General features: G+C 42.4%; 3 non-coding genes across 3 annotated transcripts; 2 read left to right on the top strand and 1 right to left on the bottom strand.

The window, feature by feature from the left end:
* Positions 1–2527: 2527 nt before the first annotated feature.
* On the top strand, positions 2528–2609 carry trnas-gcu (transfer RNA serine (anticodon GCU)). The gene has a single exon. It is a non-coding gene; the product is annotated as a tRNA-Ser (tRNA).
* Positions 2610–17270: 14661 nt separating this feature from the next.
* On the bottom strand, positions 17271–17342 carry trnag-ucc (transfer RNA glycine (anticodon UCC)). Its single transcript has one exon. It is a non-coding gene; the product is annotated as a tRNA-Gly (tRNA).
* Positions 17343–19588: 2246 nt separating this feature from the next.
* On the top strand, positions 19589–19730 carry LOC148634486 (U4 spliceosomal RNA). Its single transcript, XR_015933605.1, has one exon. It is a non-coding gene; the product is annotated as a U4 spliceosomal RNA (small nuclear RNA).
* The last annotated feature ends 2498 nt before the right edge of the window (positions 19731–22228 follow it).

Below are 22228 nucleotides of genomic sequence, written 5' to 3'. Positions count from 1 at the left end.
AATCGCTTGGACCCGCTGCCATGGAAAGCAGTTCTTCAGATAACCACACATTCTGCGTTCGCACCTCTGGTGCTCTACTTATGCCTTTGAAAACCTAATGAATAAAGCTGAAAGAACCGACACGATATGTAGGTGCTCGTAAAGCACGCATTCAAGAACTGTTAACAGCAAGGGTTTCAGTGGGTTAACTGAGGAGAAGGCGTGATCGCTAATTGTTGACTTTTTATTTGGTGTTAGAAACACTCTTACTGTGCATGATGTGCAACAAATGTAGCCACAGAAATTGCATCACGCTTTCATGTATGCTATTGCAGACACCAACGTTGCCTAGATAGAAAACCGAAATAGCCGTGGGTTTGCTTGTTGGTCTGAAGGATCTCTCTTCGAATCTCTATCATTTGTCAATGGAAGTAAAAGGCGCTGCAATCTCATACGTTCAGAATCAAACCCGCAGCTGTTGTTCGACTTTATTTCTTGACTAATTACAACTGAGTGTCGCATGAGCAGTTACGTAAACTTGTCTGGTATATTTGAACACAAATGCCGTTCTTCAATTAAAACTAACAGTACATTGTCAGGGACATTCAGTTCTATACAAACAAGAGACAGACAAGAGAATATTTCTACCTTTCATGTGGACTACGTGTTGACTTACTGATCGGAATAATTGAAAAGTTCGGGTTCATAGCCGATGCAGTGCGTGCTAATTAGAACAACAGCAACGCTGAGCTCTCAGCACCGTACTGAGCCCAGGTGTTTTTCTAAAGCTGTCAGGTGCAGTTCATTTACATGAAGGAAATCTCTTACTGGGTACGATTACAATACAGTAAGTAGCACAGGCTACTTAGGGAGTAGCCTGATGCGTTTAAAAACGACCCGAGCCAGGCAGAAGTCGAACCTACAATCTTCTGATCCGTAGTCAGACGTGTTATCCATTGCACCACTGACCCTGGTGCAACACTGCAGGACTGCAACCCGGTGAGCTCAGCACTGCAACTAGTAAAATACCCCCGGTCCATTCTTTTCCAAAAGTGAGAAACACCTGTTTTCTACATTTTGTCTGTTTTAAAACCATATCTCTTTAAACCAAACCAAGAGTTTGTCTTTTGCTCTGATATTCTGATTCATTTCGATTTCAAAGAAAAAAAAACTACCTTCCAAAGCATCATAAAATTGTCCCTTCTTCCGGACTCTACTTCTCTCTTGTAGTAGTACAGCAGACCTTTCCAGGTGAGCAGATCACAGAGTCCGAAATGAGCTTCCTCCATCAAGCAAAGTACCTGAACATGACTCTGTCATCATAAAAGCGCCCCTGTAATAAAGAAATTCAATCTGAAATCAAGAGGGCAGTTGCCTACTGAAATACAAGAGGTCATCAATTTTAACCTAGCAACACATTAAAGGCTGCATCTATACAAGTACGATTCTAGAAATGCTCACCAGATTACGTTTTAAGAAGGAACTGCGCTTCAGGTTCTGCCGAGATCTTAACTCAGATGGCAGGATTCAGAGTCCGGAGTGCGGACTGATTGCGCACGGAGGGTCCATATACTGTGGATCCCTCAGTGATCTTCCACGTATTCAAACCGCCAGCGTGTGACTCCCCTGTCCCCGTGACCTCATTGCTCTGCTCTCTCCTCTGTGCAGCCGAGCCCGATTCATGGTAAAGTGAAAAAAAAATATGCCCTCAACGTGAGATTTACTCTGGAGCAAGGATAGATGTTACCTTTTTATCATTGAACAGGATGTATGTGATGTGGCGACTAGGTTCAATTTTGTATCCTCTTTAAAAGATTAAGGACTGGGGTGAGCGTGATTTACCACCCTTTCAGCTAAGAACCCGACGTGCGCACCGTTTAAGCTGCATAGACTCGGTCGTTTAACTCTTCTCCATTAGCAGGGTTAAGGTTAAAGAAAAAAAACATTGCTGACTTCTTTTTTTTTTTGCCAGCTGCTAGCGCTGATTAGCAAGGTTTGTATTTCATGTTTTGCAAGTTGCATCCATTTTAAGAAAAACAAGTCGTGTTAAAGACAGGAAATGAATACTTGCATTTAATTAAGTCTAGCCGTAGGCAGTTATCCACTGGGATTCAGACCCAGGGTCTCCTGTTTACTAGACAGGCGCTTTAACCAACTAAGCCACAGAGCCCCGGGAGTGCTGTCCTTTTGCAGCCACTTGGACACACCACTCAGACACATCTGCATTCGGTGTGTGCTCCGCCTGCTCGCTGAGCAAGTTGCCACCTTTACATACAATAGCAACATCGACACCAAGAGAAAGGATGACAAATGGCTTTTATCTGGAACTTTTCATGTCCAAGGAGCTCAATGTGCTTTCTGTGTACAACAGGGCCACTGAACTCCACGCTGGCCACTGAACCACAGCAGTGGCTTGCTGGCTTGACATCTCCCAAGGAAAATGTTGAAATCGCATGTGGAACAGGAAAATGACCCTCGAGTACGAAGGAAAAAAAAGAAAAAGATCATCTGGAGCGCGCCAACCCAGTTGGGACAGCCCAGTTTTGTTGACGAGGTGGCCGAGTGGTTAAGGCGATGGATTGCTAGTCCATTGTGCTTTGCACGCATGGGTTCAAATCCCATCCTTGTCTGTTTCCATTCTGTTTTTGATCCCTATTGCTCAATGCACAGTGAAAGCATTGCATACATGTGTCTGACAATGAGAAATGGGCCCCTGAGACAGTCATTTGCCTGTTTCACAAATGATCGTATTTTACTAGAGATTCTGTTTGGGATTCAGATGTGCATTCGGACAGCAATCCCTTTCAAGAAATGATACGTTCTGGATGAGGTCAAAGGTGCTGGAACACTGTATTTAGGATGTGTTTGCAGTTATTCTGTGTTTCTAGCTTCAACCCAGTGATATATATATATATGCTCACTGATTTTTTGGTACATGCCCAGGGCAATAATCATTATGAGGATTTATTTCCATATGTGCTAGAGGTAGTGTTGTGAAATTCTTCAACACACTGGATCGCAGGTTTAAACCTGCACTCTTACTCCTTAAATACCAACAAATGCAGATATGTAGCAATCATATTGTAGCGGACACTCATTTGCCTGTTTCACAAATGATCATATTTTACTAGAGATTCTGTTTGGGATACGGATGTGCATTCTGACAACAATCTCTTTCAAAAAATGATTTTACCTTATCGCAGCTTTGCCCCTCTTGCCTCTTTGGAAAATATCTCCATCTTGTGGTCGTTGTTGGTAATGTTTAGACAATATCTCCATCTTGTGGTCGTTGTTGGTAATGTCTAGACAATATCTCCATCATGTGGTCGTTGTTGGTAATGTCTTCTTATGCCCTTTTTTATTTCAATTCTTTATTAGTTGATTCTAGAATCTCTACAATAGAGCTGAAAATATCAGTTTTGTAGCAGACAATATGACATTAGTTATAGTCCAATTAAGACTTTATTACCCTGTTTGTAACATAACAAATTAAAATTGATTAAAACTAAGTTTGGAACACCAGGGAACATAAAAAATGATTTTTAGGAAAACCATGAGGTTCTCTGTGTCCGATGCCTGCAAGGGGAGAAAGCTAGAATCCTTTGCTTTTTCAAAATTTGAAAATAAACATCATATAACAACAGCTTTCATTCCTAGGAGTGAAAAATAACCATTTTTGAAGACATATTAGTTTCTAAAACACTACAATAAAGTTAAAAACATCCGTTTTATATTACTTTTAGTATTTTTAGTGAAATTAGTCATTTATTGCACTATTTTTAATATAATCTCTAATTAAAAGTGAATAGAATTAAGTTTGGAGCAACAAGGAACACAAAAAAAAAAGATTTTAAGGAAAAAAATGATGTCTTCTGTGCCAGGTGCCTGCAAGGGGAGAAAGCTAGAATCCTACCCAGGCTCCTGGAGCTCTGTCCTGGCTAAAGGAGGGTGAATCCATCCCCTTCAAAGCTCCATGAAAAAATGATCATTTAAAATTTGAAAAAAAAAACATCATATAACAACAGTTTTCATTCATAGGAGTGAAAAACAACCATTTTTGAAGACATATTAGTTTCTAAAACACTACAATAAAGTTGAAAACATCCGTTTTATATTACATTAATTTTTGTGAAATTAGTCATTTATTGCACTATTTTTAATAAAATCTCTAATTAAAAGTGATTAAAATTAAGTTTGGAACAACAAGGAACACACAAAAAAAAGATTTTAAGGAAAAAAATATTGTCTTCTGTGCCAGGTGCCTGCAAGGGGAGAAAGCTAGAATCCTACCCAGGCTCCTGGAGCTCTGTCCTGGCTAAAGGAGGGTGAATCCATCCCATTCAAAGCTCCATGAAAAAATGATATTTTTAAATTTGAAAAAAAAAAACATTATAGAACAACATCTCTTGGTCCACAGAGTGCAAAAATCCAACTTTGAAGAAAATCCATTGACTGATCCCCGAATCCTGAAGTTTCTTCGCATGATATCGGGCTTGCAACCACTTTCTGGAAAATTTTCAGCTCCATTGTAGAGATACTAGAATCAACTAATAGAGAATTAAAATAAAAAAGGGCATAAGAAGACATTACCAACAACGACCACAAGATGGAGATGTTGTCTAGACATTACCAACAACGACCACAAGATGGAGATATTGTCTAGACATTACCAACAACGACCACAAGATGGAGATATTTTCCAAAGAGGCAAGAAGGGCAAAGCTGCGATAAGGTAAAATCATTTTTTGAAAGAGATTGTTGTCAGAATGCACATCCGTATCCCAAACAGAATCTCTAGTAAAATATGATCATTTGTGAAACAGGCAAATGAGTGTCCGCTACAATATGATTGCTACATATCTGCATTTGTTGGTATTTAAGGAGTAAGAGTGCAGGGGGTTTAAACCTGCGATCCAGTGTGTTGAAGAATTTCACAACACTACCTCTAGCACATATGGAAATAAATCCTCATAATGATTATTGCCCTGGGCATGTACCAAAAAATCAGTGAGCATATACATATATCGCTGTGTTGAAGCTAGAGACACAGAATAAGTGCAAACACATCCTAAATACAGTGTTCCTGCACCTTGACCTCATCCAGAATGTATCGTTTTTTGAAAGCGATTGCTGTCAGAATGCACAACTGAATCCCAAACAGAATCTCTAGTCAAATATGATCATTTGTGAAACAGGCAAATGAGTCTCTCAGGTGCCCATTGCTCATTTTCAGACACATTTATGCAATACTTTCACCATGCGTTGAGCAATAGGGATTAAAGATACCAGAGGTAAGGTTTAAAAGTGATTCTGAGGTGCAACACATCAGCGAAACAGCTAGGCATCTGAAATGCGGGGTTTGAGAGCCCTTCAGGGAACACCGTACCCTAAAGGTACCAGAAGTCCACTAGTATAAGCATTAAGTCACTGTCAGCCCTGTTGCAATGTAATTGCTACATATCTTCATTTCTTTGGTTTTTAAGGAGTAAGAGTGCAGGGGGTCTAAATCTGCGATCCAGTGTGTTGAAGTATTTCACAACACTACCTGTAGCCCGTCTGGAAATAAATCCTCATTCTGATTATTGACCTGGGCATGTACCAATAAATCACTGAGTATATATATATATCACTGTGTTGAAGCTAGAGACCTGTATGTAATAATATGATGCTAAAATGTTATTTTCACATGTAAGAAAACCGGCTCAGGGACGCCAAATATGTAATGTTGCCATAGCAAAATTAAATGTAGGGGGTCTCTGAAGGCACCAGTTCTGTAGGGTTTGGGCATTTACTGAGACAATTATTAATTGTAGCAGTAAATCACAAAGTTGATTCTTTTGATAGCTTTAGAATCCAACCATGTGACATAACTCAAACAACGCGCACACACAGGTACTAATACACGAGGATACATTTATTAATACATAAAATATGCATGTAAACCTAACAGATCTTATCAAGAGGGTTATCAGAATACAAAAGATATATATTCAGTCAGTTACGAAGTGTTACACATATCAAGAGGACATACGTTCAGTATATCATTCATTAAGACCGTTTCGTTAATGGACTTGGTTATAACTTCTACATTAGATACTCAAACAAGTACATAACTCTTAGGAATTAAATTGATATCAACTGGTTGGGATAACAATTGAATTCTCGAGCTGTAATGCATTGAAGTTGAATACTCATCCAATCTTTGGGGATTCAGATCTTCCTGCGGGCACAAAGAAACAGTTGCAGGCTGTTGCTGTCCAATCCGCGCTCTCTGGCTCCGTGCCAGGCTGTGCTGTGCGGCTTGCGACGCTGCACTGCTGATGCTCACTGTTGGCTTTAACTAGCAAAGTTTGTGCACAGGAGAAAAGATGACTGTGGGTCCCAGCAAGTCAGGAAGAGGACCGGTTCGTTCCTAATGAAGAGCTAGTTCTGAATAGTGATTCAGCTGTCCACAGTTCCGACCTGTTCACGAGGCCTGCTGCTGGTGCTAACCTCGGGTGGATCCTCTGGTTATTCTCTGGCAACCTCCGCTCTAGACTCTTAGAACAAAGGAAAGTTCTGGCACTCGGACACACTGGCCGTTCCGTGGTTGTCCGGGCTGAGTCTCAGGATGGTCAGGAGGCGCGCTGCGAGAATGTCCTGCCCTTGGGAGCCTTCTGCTCCTGGGCCGTCCTGCCCTGGAATTCTCCTTTGAATTCCCTTTAGAATTGTCCACAGAATCCTCTGAATCCTCCCTTCTGAATCTTACTGAATCTCACAGGCTCTCTGTGTTGCCTGTTTTTACCTGGAGGAACTTCAGCTCATTGATTGGCTGAAAGTTCCATGGGCATCAGAGTCCCACGTGGGTTACTCGGCCCTACCAGTCCCTGATTGATTGATCAAGGTGAGATATGAGTCACTTAGTCCTGACACTTAGTAATGCAGTCCAGATGTCCAACTGGCACTCCCTAGACAGATAGGCGCCAATGGATGACCATTGATCATGATAGCCAGGCTTAGCTAAGTGCATCCCCCTTTGGGAGCTGTCCTAGGACCTTAAATCACCCTGCAGAACAGTTTCTCTGTGGCTGCACCACAGAGATGAACAGAGAAATGGGGCCTCATTTGGGAAGGCTCAGAACACTTAATTCTGCCTTATTAATAAGCCTCGCCGCTACATATCCCCCCTTTTTGAAGGTCATGAGGTCCTGAGGCGTTGTTGCCTTCAAAACAAAACAGAGTTAAGTGATGTCCCTTGCCATTAGAACATTAATCTTAAATGTCCACATTACTCCTCGAGAATTCATACCGGAACCAGCGTTGGATACAAACAGGATGAATAACATCTGGAGTATGTATAAACACGGTAGGAGACATTATCTAAGTCTAGGAATTACACATCAGGAAGTTCACTGTCAATATCTGATACCTCTGTAGTACATATTTGGGGAGAAATCACTTCCTTTCTTTTGACATGCTACCTTTGACTCATTCATGCTACCCAGATTACATTTTGATGCAAGAGTACAGCATTCAGAGTACACTGTCAGTCATGATCCAGCTTCCCAGCAGCAGTGTTACAATAACAACAGTTCCTGTTCCCAGCCCCGCGATAAACCACAACACCTGTGTTGGGTATCTGCTTGGGTGGTTTGGAGGTTTGTTCCATTAAAGCAAACTAACTACCTGTACCTCTTCAGGGCTTACTGTTTCTTGGATTTCTATCCAATTCAATAGTGTGGCACCTGAAGGCATCCATGACCTCAAGTTTGGTCTTATGTTGTCTGGTTCCAGACCGTACAGTGTTAAGTTACCATGCTGTACTATGGCCTCCTCGGGAACTTGCAGGAAAACTGTTTGATTAGGTAGCTGCATTGTGGTAGCTGTATCATGCCTGTCACAAGTCATAGTGTCAGTTAAATGTGGTGTGCTGACCAGCCATTTACTTCCTACCTGCTCTTCATGGGGTTCATTAACCTCCCTCTGCTCGTTAGTAGCTTTACACCCTTCATTGGTGAATCGTTTAGACACAGCCAATGGATAGCTTTGGTAGCCATACCCATCTCAAGATTTGGAACCAAATTCAATCTTGGATTGCCTTCTGGGTGAGCTATGAGCGATGGGGTTAATGTCACATACTCCTCTACTGAGAAGAGTGGAATCAAGTGGGTTGGGAATCGTGCCGTGGTTAGACTAGCTACAGTGGCACTAAGCTCCCTTAATAGGTCTTGTGTCAACATTCTGGCCTGTTGCACACAAGCATAAACCCACTGTATAACACCAACAATCATGTCCACTGGTTGGGGAATAAGGTTTAACCCTGTTGCATAGGAAATTGCCTGTAGGGTTTTCCCTAAGCTTTCCAACTTTTGCTGCTGTCGATACAGTCTGTCACTACCCTCCGGCATCTCTGACCCCTGCCTTCTTGGGGCAGTCAGGGTGAGAGTGCCAGTAGCACACAAACCTACCAGAAAAAAGCAAACGTGCAACAGTGGCGGCAGCAATCAGTCCTCCCAAAAGTCTTTTCGGGTGGCTGATCCCAGTCATCTCCTTCTGAGTGACTGTCGCCTTTCTAAGCTGGCGCAGCGTGTACATGGTGTCTTTCTCAGTATGCCCTGTGGCATCTTGGGCACCAACATCCTGGAAATATGGGGAGATCTGACGCAGCTGCTGATGCTGCTCCTCCTTTTCCAGGGCATCTGCTTTTTCGATTTGTTCATGCCTGTGCTCTAGGAACCCTGCAGGGGGTGGTGCAGCGGTAGAGCATGCCTGACCCTCGGCTGAGTGGTCATCTGGAGCACCTGAGTGATCTGGGATTGTTACCCCATTCTCACTGTTCAGGTCCACCCTGTACACTTCCTGATTGAGGAATCCCTTTATCGGCATGTTTACAATCGTTCGCTGGGCGTGGGTGTAGGACACCTGCTCGCTCCCCCCTTCCCTTGCTAGGGGTTCAGGGAGCTGCCCCAGCACTGGGATAGCTAGTTCACTGTCTTTGAACTTACTATCACTCACCAGGCCCATGTCAGTGCAGGCGGGGATTCTGACACCCCTCTTTGCGATGTCCTGCACTGGCAGGCGGGTGACTTGACCATCCAGCTCCAGTCTGGCTGAACCACTGTTGGTCAGACTCAGACTGACAGACTGAGCTGGTGGCTGTAAGAAAACCGGCTCGGCTTTCATTCCCTGTCCCTTCTGGGGGACTGGGTGTGTTGGCAACCCTGCCGTTGAGGCAGGAACAATCAGGTCAGTCTCACTCACTACCTGGTAGTTGTGAGAAATAATGTTACCTGACTGCAGGTTCCCTGGGTCACAGCAGAGGGAATCGGCATCTGGGATCAGGTGTGTCCACAGCGCAGTAGTCTCAGCGTCCAGCTGGACCTCCTGTCTAACCTGTGAATGTTGCACCAGGGGCACCTGGCGGTGGCCCTGTGACAGCTGCTCAAGCAGATCCTTACTAATAGAGGACCTCTCAGGGCTAAGGGTGAGAGCTACATCACCAACCTGCTCTCCTGCCATCTGGATCCCTTCCACCACTGCAGGGTGGTGTTCCTGACCCCTCTTGGGTGCCAGGGTGCACAGGGAAAGCTCCTTTTCATCGCCAGGTGGGGAGATCTGCTCCTCTTTAGGGATGTAAAAGGTGTGTGCTTTACCTGGTGGATCAGGCGGCTGCTTGGAGCACCGCTCCTGTGGCATGGAGGCTGTTGGGACCTTGGCCGGGACACGACTTCCCTGTATATCCGGGGAACAAGGAAATATTTTTATTTCTTGTCCAGAGGGAACAGAAGGAATCTCCACATAGGCTTCTGTGTTCGGTGGGCACTGTGTGAGCACAGTCTGCCTCTTGGCCCCCCTTTCCTTCTGTACAGAAGGCTTAGGAGCCTTGACCTGTTTCCACACTTTGCCTTTCTGGTGATCCACCAAAGGTTCCTCTCTGAGTCGCATGCCCTTTTCTTTTTCAACCCGTTTGAGCTTGCCGTGTGACATCAAACACCTTTCAACCTCAGTGTCAATCAGTGTCTCACAGTGTAAGACATCTCCCATGGCAGCCTTGAGGTAAAAGCTTCTTGCTTTTCCTCTGTGTTTTACTGCCTGCTCTGTGACTTCAGGGGTGGAGTCAGCACTCACTTGGGAGTGGCTGAATTCATCCAGGCAGGAACCCTTCCGCTCAATCAGATAGACTGAGGGAGGGAGAGGGGGCGGGTCTCCGCCTCCTCCAGTGGAGAGTATCAGCTCATTCACGCTTCCGGCAGCCTTGGGGAGCGGTTGTCCCTGTCCTAATAAAGCTTGTTCAAGCCTGGCCAGGCGGGTGGCTACTGAATCCTTTTGTTCAGCTTTATCTAGCCCTTTCCCTCCCCCGGTGTTCTCATGGCACTTAGGACGCTGGGTGTGGTCCTGTGTGCATGCTTTGGAACGGGGCTTAGCCAGCTCAGGAGCCTGTGCTCCTTCGAGCAGGGGGGAATTAACCCTGCTGGCTCTGACGGCAAACACAGTCACTTTAACAGCTTTTTGCTCAGAGCGACTTTGGACATCATACTCCCAGGCTTTCTGCACGAATCTCTTAATATCAGTCATTTTCATGGTCTGTGCATCTGTATGCATTAAGATCATCTTTCTGACTGACGGGTGGAGATTCGCAATGAATAAACCCTTGAAATGTGTGTTCTCTTCGCAACCCTCATCATTTCGCCCTGCAAAATAAGTTCGTCTAAGTCTCTCGTAATATTCGCGAGGGGACTCTGCTCTCTTGTGCTTAATGTTAAGAGCGGCGGCTATCGCAGCAGTCGGGTCAATAAACGCACTGTATTCTTCGATAAGTGCTTGACAAAGCTGCTCAAAATCATTACAGACTTCTTTCATCTGCCTAGCCATCCACTCATGTACAGCTCTGCTGGTAGTTTTCCTGACCAGAAACACTTTCTCCTGTTCTGTGGCGTTTGGCAGATACTGCAGGGTATACCTGAGGTCCTGAATATAACTCTCGATATTATTCTTTGACACTGCGGGGTCAAATCTCTCTATGTCCTTCGCTAGCTCTCTCAGAGAATGGAGATTTATCCTTCTAGCTTCTCCGCTGACGGAGATATGGAAGAGATCGTGGTCAGACCTGTCGCTGCTAGAGAGAGTGCTTAATAGCGACTCGAATTCAGACCTTTTAGCAACCATCGTTAAACTTAAAGAGTATTACTTTTAAGTACGAAATCACAGTTTTACCACAGAAAACCACAAGATCAAGTATGCAATCAACCCGGTAGATCGCAAAAGATCACAAAACAATCAAGCACTGCTTAAAGAGCAAGGGGAACTTTTTTTTCTTTCGGCTTTCAGCACATCGTATTGTTGTGTATGAAACCCGCGGCGTTTTATATTGAATTATTCCGCTTGGTTGACTCATTTCAGTCTTGCCACGCCCACCCAGGGACGCCAAATAATGTAAGAAAACCGGCTCAGGGACGCCAAATATGTAATGTTGCCATAGCAAAATTAAATGTAGTGGCTCTCTGAAGGCACCAGTTCTGTAGGGTTTGGGCATTTACTGAGACAATTATTAATTATAGCAGTAAATCACAAAGTTGATTCTTTTGATGGCTTTAGAATCAAACCATGCGACATAACTCAAACAACGCGCACACACAGGTACTAATACATGAGGATACATTTATTAATACATAAAATATGCATGTAAACCTAACAGATCTTATCAAGAGGGTTATCAGAATACAAAAGATATATATTCAGTCAGTTACGAAGTGTTACACATATCAAGAGGACATACGTTCAGTATATCATTCATTAAGACCGTTTCGTTAATGAACTTGGTTATAACTTCTACATTAGATACTCAAACAAGTACATAACTCTTAGGAATTAAATTGATATCAACTGGTTGGGATAACAATTGAATTCTCGAGCTGTAATGCATTGAAGTTGAATACTCATCCAATCTTTGGGGATTCAGATCTTCCTGCGGGTACAAAGAAACAGTTGCAGGCTGTTGCTGTCCAATCCGCGCTCTCTGGCTCGGTGCCAGGCTGTGCTGTGCGGCTTGCGACAGCGCTGCTGATGCTCACTGACCGGCTAGTTAGTGTTGGCTTTAACTAGCAAAGTTTGTGCACAGGAGAAAAGATGACTGTGGGTCCCAGCAAGTCAGGAAGAGGACCGGTTCGTTCCTAATGAAGAGCTAGTTCTGAATAGTGATTCAGCTTTCCACAGTTCCGACCTGTTCACGAGGCCTGCTGCTGGTTACTCTCTGGCAACCTCCACTCTAGACTCTTAGAACAAAGGAAAGTTCTGGCACTCAGACACACTGGCCGTTCCGTGGTTGTCCGGGCTGAGTCTCAGGATGGTCAGGAGGCGCGCTGCGAGAATGTCCTGCCCTTGGGAGCCTTCTGCTCCTGGGCCGTCCTGCCCTGGAATTCTCCTTTGAATTCCCTTTAGAATTGTCCACAGAATCCTCTGAATCCTCCCTTCTGAATCTTACTGAATCTCACAGGCTCTCTGTGTTGCCTGTTTTTACCTGGAGGAACTTCAGCTCATTGATTGGCTGAAAGTTCCATGGGCATCAGAGTCCCACGTGGGTTACTCGGCCCTACCAGTCCCTGATTGATTGATCAAGGTGAGATATGAGTCACTTAGTCCTGACACTTAGTAATGCAGTCCAGATGTCCAACTGGCACTCCCTAGACAGATAGGCGCCAATGGATGACCATTGATCATGATAGAAAGGCTTAGCTAAGTGCATCCCCCTTTGGGAGCTGTCCTAGGACCTTAAATCACCCTGCATGAATAGTCTCTCTGTGGTTGCACCACAGAGATGAACAGAGAAATGGGGCCTCATTTGGAAAGGCTCAGAACACTTAATTCTGCCTTATTAATAAGCCTCGCCGCTACACACATATATTAATGTAATAAATGATTGCTTATGCTTTATAAATAAATCTAATTAAAATAAAAGCTTAAGTTTTGTATTTATCTTGTACCATAGAACATGATTTTCTTTGTATTTCAAGCCCACAAAGTGTCCAAATGTTCTATGATCATTTCTTTCATCATTAGGGACTAAATATACCAAACGTATGATGCTAAAATCCTGAAAAAAGGATAGGCTCCATTTCATCAGTAGATTGGAGTCCAAAACTGATTTGGGTCAATATACATTACCTTTGAAGATAAGGTACAGTCTACTGTAGGGAACCATCAACTTAGAAAGCATTGGCCTTCCCTGGGGGTCAGGTAGGTGCAAAAGATAAACCTTTATCCTATCTTTATCTTAAGATAAGTGTCCAAGCAGTATTTTTCCAAGTTTCACCAAGCTCATCATGTTGCCATAGTAGACAAAGTTCTATAAAATGTTAAATAACTTTAGAAAAAAGCATCTTGGTCTTTCAGTACTGTACAAGGTGAATTAAACTGTCCCTGGTAATAAAAAGTAATTAGAAGCATCCCAGAAACTTTATCTCTAGAAACATTAGCTGTTTTATATCATGTAATTTAGTGTGATGTTGTCAGAATTCAAGGACATTATCACACACAGAAATTGGTTCAGTTAAATCTAAAAAATACAGCTAAACATGGGTTTAAATGTAAAATAGAAGTCTTACCTCTTGTCAAAAGATTTAATTCAAGAAGCGATGTAATAAATGATTGCTTATGCTTTATAAACAAATCTAATTAAAATAAAAGCTTAAGTTTTGTATTTATCTTGTACCATATAACATGGTTTTCTTTGTATTTCAATCCCACAAAGTGTCCAAATGACGCACTACATGATATAAGGAAGATTATCACATGCATATCGGTATTATCTTTCTTACGAAAATGCATTCCTTTCATTACCTTTTACTTTTTAAAATGAACTCAAATTGTGTATAATGTAATAATTTAAGTAGAATAGATTCTAACAATATAATGATCCAGTGTGTTGCACTACTTCACTGCTTCACTGCTCTATGCCGTCTGGAAATAAATCCTCAGACTGCTCACTGCCCTGGGCTTGTACCAATAAATTACAGGAGCACGTCTATATATCACTGCGTTGAAGCAGAAGACACACAATCACTGCAAACACATCCTAAATACAGTGTTCCAACACCTTTGACCTCATCCAGAACGTATCATTTATTGAAAGGGATTGCTGTCAGAATGCACATCTGAATCCCAAACAGAATCTCTAGTAAAATACGATCATTTGTGAAACAGGCAAATGACTGTCTCAGGGGCCCATTCCTCATTGTCAGACATATGTATGCAATGCTTTCACCGTGCATTGAGCAATAGGGATTAAAAACACCGCAGGTAAGGTTAGATGTCATGTTCTATGATCATTTCTTTCAGCATTAGGAACTAAATATACTAAATGTATGATACTAAAATGTTATTTTCACATATATTAATGTAATAAATGATTGCTTATGCTTTATAAATAAATCTAATTAAAATAAAAGCTTAAGTTTTGTATTTATCTTGTACCATAGAACAAGATTTTCTTTGTATTTCAAGCCCACAAAGTGTCCTTTGATCTCTATTCTGTGGTAATCCACAATGACCCCGTTCTTCAGGTGATTCATCATGTCCTCCCTCGTCTGTTGAGAGGCCATCCCGATCTCTTCTGCCGTGGCATGCTTCATACACGCTCTCTTGAAATGAGCAGGAAGCTGATCAAAAGTATTCAGGCACATCTTGCACACCAGGGGAATCCTCGCGGGTTTCCTTTGAAAATAAATAATACCATCTGTGTATAGAAACAAGCTAAGACTGATTTCTTAAATTATCCTTAAAATTCTCTCTCATAGTTTGAGCATAATGATTTTATTGCATTTATATAAGAATTGCTCATTGCTCCAAAATAAATAATGGTTTCATAAAAAAGTGAACACTTACTTGGTCTCAGTCACAGACTTTCCAATAGAAGCCATTGTGGAGTTCAGCAACTGCAGGTCCTAGAAGTGGGGAAGGAATTTTAAAAGAGAAATTGAATTACAATACAGAAGGAATGGCTGAGGGTTCACTGAAATATATAAATATACAAATTCCAAAGACTGAGTCCATATAGAAACAACTACTTTTCATTTTCAGTATAAGAAAAAAAAAACATTATCTTCCAAAGCATCATAAAATTGTCCCTTCTTCCAGACTCTACTTCTCTCTTGTAGTAGTACAGCAGACCTTTCCAGGTGAGCAGATCACAGAGTCCGAAATAAGCTTCCTCCATCAAACAAAGTACCTGAACATGACTCTGTCTTCATAAAAGCGCCCCTGTAATAAAGAGATTAAATCCAAAATCAAGAGGGCAGTTGCCTACTGAAATACAAGAAGTCATCAATTTTAACCTAGCAACACATTAAAGGCTGCATCTATACAAGTGCGATTCTAGAAATGCTCACCAGATTACGTTTTAAGAAGGAACTGCGCCTCAGGTTCCGCTGAGATCTTAACTCGGATGGCAGGATTCAGAGTCCGGAGTGCGGACTGATGGCGAACGGAGGGTCCACATACTGTGGATCCCTCAGTGATCTTCCGCGTATTCAAACCGCCAGCGTGTGACTCCCCTGTCCCTGTGACCTCATTGGTCTGCTCTCTCCTCTGTGCAGCCGAGCCCGACTCACGGTAAAGTGAAAAAAAAGATGCCCTCAACGTGAGATTTACTCTGGAGCGAGGATAGATGTTACCTTTTTATCATTGAACAGGATGTATGTGATGTGGCGACTAGGTTCAATTTTGTATCCTCTTTAAAAGATTAAGGACTGGGGTGAGTGTGATTTACCACCCTTTCAGCTAAGACTTTCACCCGACTTGCGCATCGTTTAAGCTGCATAGACTCGGTCGTTTAACTCGTCTCCATTAGCAGGGTTAAGGTTAAAGAAAAAAACATTGCTGACTTCTTTTTTTTTTGCCAGCCGCTAGCGCTGATTAGCAAGGCTTGTATTTCATGTTTTGCAAGTTGCATCCATTTTAAGAAAAACAAGTCGCGTTAAAGACAGGAAATGAATACTTGCATTTAATTAAGTCTAGCCGTAGGCGGTTGTCTGTAAGGACCAGTTCTGTTCGAGAAGACACAACAAAGAAGGCACCGTTGGGATTCAAACCCAGGATCTTCTGTTTACTAGGCAGGCGCTTTAACCAACTAAGCCACGGCGCCCCAGGAGTGCTGTCCTTTTGCAGCCACTTGGACACACCACTCAGACACATCTGCATTCGGTGTGTGCTCCGCCTGCTTGCTGAGCAAGTTGCCACCTTTACATACAATAGCAACATCGACACCAAGAGAAAGGATGACAAATGGCTCTTATCTGGAACTTTTCATGTCCAAGGAGCTCAATGTGCTTTCTGTGTACAACAGGGCCACTGAACTCCACACTGGCCACTGAACCACAGCAGTGGCTTGCTGGCTTGACATCTCCCAAGGAAAATGTTGAAATCACATGTGGAACAGGAAAATGACCCTCGAGTACGAGGGAAAAAAAAGAAAAAGATCATCTGGAGCGCGCCAACCCATGTCCGGACAGCCCAGTTTCGTCGACAAGGTGGCTGAGTGGTTAAGGTGATGGACTGCTAATACATTGTGCTCTGCAGTCATGGGTTCAAATCTCATTCTCGTCGCTCTCCATGTCCGACACATGTGCCTGTTTGACGTCGGCCCTCCTGTTGCTTGCTCCGGTGCTAGAGCCGTACATTTTCTAGCGGTGGCTGAACATGGTATAGTAGGCCAACGTCGGTATCGAGCAGTGACAGTAACAGTACTTACTGCGCCCCATAAGAAATCGTTTGTCCCTGTTCAAAAGAGATTGTGCGATGTCCTGCAGCGTTCGTAAAGCAAACCTTTGACAGTTTGAAAAGAGGAATTTATTCTGCTTCCTGTGCGTGCAGTAGTTACAAAGTTGAACGTCTTTACACGATCTGCTGCAGTTTTCAGTGGGCGGGCTTTGTCAGATGGCTTGAAAAAAAGCACTGTGTTTCGGCTGAACTCCACACTCATGAGCAGTGTCCTGCATGTTTTCTGTGTATAGCTGTCTTTTAACGCATACAGAATTCATTTGAAATCATTGATTTCTCCTATTAACAAGGGTCCCTTTTTGAACCTGCGAGAAGCATTCTTTCAATGTAACAGATTTACTCCGGGGAAAGGCAGCATGACATTGAGAGTAGCTCAAGCTTTCAGCACCCGTATCGGACTGCGTGTATGCAGACACCACTCAGAATCCCCTGTAAGATTCTCCCTCAATTCCGTTTTTCAGTGCTTTAGCTCTTTCAAAAGGCTTCGCTTTGCTAGTCACAATCCAAGGCTCATGATAGCATTTGAAAACATTCACCACTGCGTTAGCCGGGAATCGAACCCGGGTCAACTGCTTGGAAGGCAGCTATGCTCACCACTATACCACCAACGCATGCCCACAGGAAGTCTGCAGGACACCACCAGAGAATGCTTTTTTTTTAATTTTTTTTATTAAACATAGAATTTACAAATACAAATACAACAAGAGGATCAGAGTCATGTACAAGAGAAAAAAAACGCAGCAGAAAAAAGCATTTAACTACCAGAGGTAATTAAGTAATTATGTGATCAAATTGTATATTTTACACGTATCATATTTTCCTTGCTTTAATATTTCTCAATTATTTATAAACTTTAGTTTCAACATGCATGCGTTTCCTGTAAAAAATAAAACTCAGCACACAGTTTTTCTTTTAACAACATTTCGAGTACCTCTGGCATTCATGAAAAAGACATACACAAAAGCAAATAACTAACTCTAAGACTGTCTAAACTATTGAGTTTTTCAAAGAACCAGAACTATAACAGTCCTTAACACTTAACTACACCATTCCAAACTAACACTAAAGAAACACTAGTATATACTGGTATAACAAATAAAACCAAACATAATCATTAACTGAGCAGTCACTGGGAGCAAATCTCCTTCCCGTCCACAAAGGCCCTCGCTCCCACAAAGTAGGCTCTCCTCCCCTCTCTTCTGGCAGCTTCAACCTGGGGCCACAGCTGGTTCCTGGTACTCCTGTCCGCAGCAGACAGGTCCTCTGCAAACCTCAGTTTGTTCCCATTCAAATACTCATTCCCCCTCGCCGCTCGCCACAGCATGTCCCTCGCCGTCCTCTTAGTGAACTGTATTATAATCGATCTGGGGAGCACTTGCCCAGACATGTTCGCTCTCCCGAGCTTGTGAACAAAGTCAATGGCCGATATTACATCCTCCTGGTCCGGCAGGGTCCTTTTACAGATACCCTTCACTGTTGCAACAAGGTCCTTATCACGTTCCTCTTTAACTCCAAATAATTTTAAATTCCATCATCGACGGTATCTATCTACATCGTTCACTTTCAATTCAAGTTCTTTAATATGCTTTTCTTGTTTGGTATTTACTTGTTTAAGAACTTTTACTTCACTCTTTAAGTCTTCAACCTCTTTAAACACACAGTCCATGGACTTTTTAAGACTTTCGATTGCGACTGTATTAGATCAAGTCATTTCCTTCAGCTCACCCATGCTCTGTGCCATCATGTTGAAGATGTTGGTCTGGAGCTCCTCCAGCGTCAGGTCGCCCCTTCCTCTCTTGGCTGCCGGGGTTTTCACAGGTGTGCTGGGCAGGGACTCCGGCTCTTCCTCTGGCAGCTGAGTCTCACTTGGGCTGCGAGCGCTCGCGTACGAGCGCATCTCCAGCACTCTTTCCACGTCCCCTCCAGCTGCTTCACTTTTCCCTTTAGTTGCCATCAATTTTCTTGTAGTGCTATACATATACGAGTGAGGTATCTTAGAGTTCTCCTTCGAAGACCCAGCACTCTCTTTTCTTTTCCCAGTGTTACTCATATCGAAATTCTTAAACCTAAAAAAAATCGTTTTTTTTTCTTTCAATTATAACTGAAGTTTAAACAAGTAGTGTTAAGTCCTTATTTTTCTGTAGTCAAAAAAAGCAAAAATTAACATTCAGGTCATGAAAAACTCAAAAAAAATCCTCAACCACTAAACTTTACCTCCCACCTGAGCGCCATCTTGAACGCCCCTACCACCAGAGAATGCTCACGATTTCGGAAGCTGTCTCCGGGACGTGCTGATTCCACACATCCTGAATAAATCATGATATTGTTAGTTGCTGTAGCTAGACGTTCAAATGAGTTTCATGGCCAGATGGACTGTTTCCTCCAGCGGTATAGTATTGCAGTGAGACAGCACGATGCCTGCAAGACTATGTCACGCTAAACGCCACAGATTGTGTTTGTCCGTTCATGTCAGTTGTCCTGCAGCCACGGGAAGTGGGACACAAACATGCCGCAATGCTTTCAAGACGTTAGGATTTGTTTGTGCAACATCCGAGAAGAGTACTTGTGGCTTGAATGTGAACTGTACGTTCCCGCCCCCTTTCCTCTGTAGTGCATGAGTTCCTCCCGGCATGCCCTTCGTCATTGTTCTGTCATCTTGTATTTAAAGGGTTGTATTTCTGCTGCTGAAAAGAATCAACGGGTTTCTTTGTTCCCAACGGAGCCCTTGTCTGTCATGAAATTCTTCAAAACCTCAAGCTAGAAGAAGACGACAAATATGAAGCGTTACAGCAACGACATGCCATGAGACGATTGATAACGATTTCCATAGGATCCCCGCGGTTGCCTGGCAACCGTCAGCTTTGCGCAGTGGCAGTATCGTAGCCTGTGAGGTTTAGCCGAGGCGGGATTATTGCTAGTTGAAAACTTTTCCCAATACCCCGCTTCCGCCGGTTTGCAATACAATCGGCGAAAGCAATTTTTGACAGTCTCGTTAGAGACTGAGCAAGGTGTTTAAAGACAGATTTGGTCATGGTGACATCATGGTAGAAAGAAGCGAGCTTGTTCCCAGTGGGCATTGATTCGTCGAATATACGTATATTTACGGTGAAATTACGGCTATACGTATATATACGTCGCCTCGAAGTATAATCAACGTCGAATTGCAACCGTAAAATTGACGACATTAACAAACGCATATATAACGTCGAAAACACATCTAACACAGTGCCTGAGGCTTTTTACTGTATGTATCGTGTGTGCCGCAACTAGGAGTATACGGCACTCTGCACAGTGTACGAAGTAAATTATTTTCGCAGCAAATAATTTACACGTGTATAATAAATATAGTAAATATAATAAATTAATTACTGCGAAAATAATTTACTTCGTACACTGTGCAGAGTGCCGTATACTCCTAATTGCGGCACACACGATACATACAGTAAAAAGCCTCAGGCACTGTGTTAGATGTTTTTTCGACGTTATATATGCGTTTATTCATGTCGTCGATTTTACGGTTGCAATTCGACGTTGATTATACGTCGAGGCGACGTATATATACGTATAGCCATAATTTCGCCGAATCAATGCCCACAGCTTGGCATACAAGGGTTTTGCTGAGGGGGTCTTGCCACCTGCCTGAAAAAAAACAGTAAAATGTTTGAGTGCCTATAGAGTTTCTATTTTTATTTTCTTGACAAAAGTCCCCCATCAGTGCGCGGTGCCCGAGGAAAAATCTGTAGGGGGGCGTCTGAAATTCTGAGGGGGGAGTGATATTTCGGTTGAAACGGAGCTGTACGGTGCAGCTACCCAAATGAAATCTCGCAGCTATGCCATTGATTAGTGCTTCATGATAGAAGATAACGACTAGCAATCTGGTATTTGCGATGAAGTTCAGTTTCACATTTTTCGTCACTCTCAAGGTTTGTATTGCCTGGAGCGAAAAGTACCATAAGCGTTCATTTTTGCAGCTACATGGACGTTCTGAATCGTTAAGAAAAAAATGTTGTAAAACCAACAGAAAGCACAGACTGCTATAACTAGTCCTAGTTATATAACGATTTTAAGTATAATGATAAACTACTGCAAGGAATCGGTCCACCTGAGCAAACAGGATCGTAATGTTGACACTCAATAATATGTGCAGTTCCTGGACGGATAGCCCTCCTGCCCATCAAACAGACTGAGTGACTGTTCGTGTCATTTAGTGTTGTCTGACCATTGACAAAGTACAACTATTTTTTTAGGGTGCAAATTAAGTTAGGTAAAACTTTTTGCCCAAAACTGAAGGGGCGACATTCCCCCCTCCCCCCGTGATGCCAGGCCTGTCCCCATCCTATTCCATAATGTCATTATATATAATACCATACAACAGTGACCGATCCTTACTTATTGCATGCGTTAAAATTGCACATCAGCTCATAGCAGCGATGTATTATCAATGTTAAATTTCAACCATAATATCGACAACATTAATAAACGCATACGTTGAGAAAATATCGAACCCAGCATATTTTCCGGTTATATACCACAATGCATTGCTAGTATTCGTTGGTCACCATTTTGGACACGTTTTTCAAACGTAGAAGTATATCCGAAAATATCTCAGCAATCCTCTTTTGACGAGTAAGTATGAACAATAATAATACTATCTGAATACATACAGATCTTTCTTAATATTATTTTGATTAAAATAGTATGTGAATAAGCAAAAAAATGGCACATAATATAGTGTGAATGGGGAAGATGACACAAAATTGTTTTGCCGTTTCTCTTATTCTTATTCTATGTTGTACTTTCAAACTTTGGGTACTCTTTAATTAGGACAGACTTTATTGCTCAACTGCTATGATGCAAGCCAAATTCTATACATTTATTTCAGCTTTGAGCTTAGTAAACCGTTCATTTTTTAGATTATACTAAAGAAGATATTAATCATCATTTATTTGGGAAGTAATATTATATAATTTTCTCCTAGCTGCGGTGCTGAAGTCCCACCCTACATCAACAGAAAAAGAAATAAAGGAGCACGCAATGTGTTACTTGAAGAATGCATATGCAAGGCAGGGGGCCAAGAGATCTGGACTCTGAAAATAATAGGTTTTTGGTTCTAACTGTTAGGACAATTAGACAGGGTTTGCAAATAGTGGACAAAAATCGTCTTAACTTCCATTGTAATATTTTATATTTTATGTAATATTTTTTTCTTGGAAATATAGAAGTTGTACATTTTAAAATGTATATTTGAATCAAAATGTGGTTTTGAGTTAGTGTGTTAATGTAATTAGTTTTGTGTTTGTCATTACTATACTGTATATTGCCATGTTACCAGAATTTGTAGCTGAAGTTTAAGACTAGTTGTGTTTTTTATGATTATTGCCCATATGTTGATTGTTGATTGATTGTATACAATGTATAATTTGAAATACATATGTTTCAGGTGTGAATGTGTATTTTCAGAATACATTTCTAAACCTAATCATTGGCTTGTTTTACT

Source organism: Lepisosteus platostomus, unplaced genomic scaffold (assembly GCF_059453375.1).
Source record: "Lepisosteus platostomus isolate fLepPlt1 unplaced genomic scaffold, fLepPlt1.hap1 Scaffold_32_H1, whole genome shotgun sequence".
Lineage (NCBI taxonomy): Eukaryota > Metazoa > Chordata > Actinopteri > Semionotiformes > Lepisosteidae > Lepisosteus > Lepisosteus platostomus.
The sequence above is the reverse complement of the archived record's forward strand: the minus strand, read 5'-3'. Positions and strand labels throughout refer to the sequence as shown.